The 1,476-nt window shown below is 39.5% G+C and overlaps 1 pseudogene; it reads right to left on the reverse strand.

The window, feature by feature from the left end:
• Nucleotides 1–634: 634 nt before the first annotated feature.
• Nucleotides 635–762, reverse strand: LOC123935639 (annotated as a pseudogene).
• Nucleotides 763–1,476: the final 714 nt, after the last annotated feature.

The following is a 1,476-nucleotide window of genomic DNA, read 5'->3' on the forward strand; positions in this document are numbered from 1 at the left end:
TTAATCACTTTTTAACCTTGCACTCTCCGCAGTGCCCAGAACACATGAAATCAAAGTCCTCACCTGTGTTTGGGGAATGAAGAGGCAATGGCTTGATCATCGGTGCCATGCACAGAATTTTCCAACCTTATCTCTTCTGCTCAGAAAATAGCATTCTGAGGGGCGCCTGGGTGGCTCAGTGGTTTAAGCCTCTGCCTTCGGCTCAGGTCATGATCTCAGGGTCCTGGGATCGAGCCCCGCATCAGGCTCTCTGCTCAGTGGGGAGCCTGTTTCTCCCTCTCTCTCTGCCTGCCTCTCTGCCTACTTGTGACCTCTCTCTCTGTCAAATAAAATAAATAAAATAAAATAAAAAAATAGCATTCTGAAAGAGTTACCCAATGCCAACAAGCTGAAAGAATTTTAGTGACGATAATTGTGATCATGGTATTTTATAGCTGAGAAACCCTGCTATAGTCATCAGCTCATTATAATCCCAGATGGGGAGTGGGGCATTTCCTTACTTTTTTTTTTTCTTTTAAAAATTGAGATATAACTGGCATATAACATTATATTAGTTTCAGGTGTATAACATAATGATTCATTATTTGTGTATATTGTGAAATGATCACCGTAAGTTTAGTTAATGTCCATCACCACTCAGTTACCGTTTTTTTGTGTGTGTGATAAGAATTTTTAAGATCTATTCTTTTAGCAACTCTTAATTAGCAATAATCACGCCTCAGATAAACCTCATTGGCTACGATATGACCACTGCGCAAAGCGTTTTTAGCAACTTTTAAATATGCGATACAGTATTGTTAACTGTCGTCAACCATGTTGTACATGACATCAGGGACTTATTTATATTATCCCTGCAAGTTTGTACCTTTTGATTCCCTTCACCCATTTTGCCCACTCAGGGCAGGTGGTTGACTCTGGCAACCACCAATCTGTTCTCTGTATCTATGAGTTTGAGTTTTTTTTGATTATACATATAAGTGAGATCATATGGTTTTTTTCTTTCTCCTGACTCATTTCACTTAGCATTTTGCCTTCTAGGATGTTGTTGCAAATGGCAAGATTTCATTCTTTTAATGGCTGGATAACATTCATATATATATATATATATATATATATCTCAGATCTTCTTTATCCATTTATCCATCAGTGGACACTGTTAAAAAGAAAACCGCAGGCCCAAGACAGCATCCCTTAGGCTGAGTCCCCCAAATAGGGTTTAATACCTAATCTAATTGCAGTTTCAACCTGCCCCAAAAATGTAGTCATAACTGGTCAGTTAGGAATTTTCTGATCAGCACCAATGAGTCGGCCACATGGGTCCTCTCTATCCCCCAAAGAAAGATGAAGTAGTCTGCATGATAAAACCCCCTTCTCTTGCCTCTGAGGGAAAGCGACCTTGCCTAGAACAGTCCTTTTCTTTTACTAGTAACTTTCTTAGTAGTGTGCCCCCCCCCTTTTAATAAAAACCTTCCATTT

This window comes from Meles meles, chromosome X, assembly GCF_922984935.1.
Source record: "Meles meles chromosome X, mMelMel3.1 paternal haplotype, whole genome shotgun sequence".
Classification (NCBI taxonomy): domain Eukaryota; kingdom Metazoa; phylum Chordata; class Mammalia; order Carnivora; family Mustelidae; genus Meles; species Meles meles.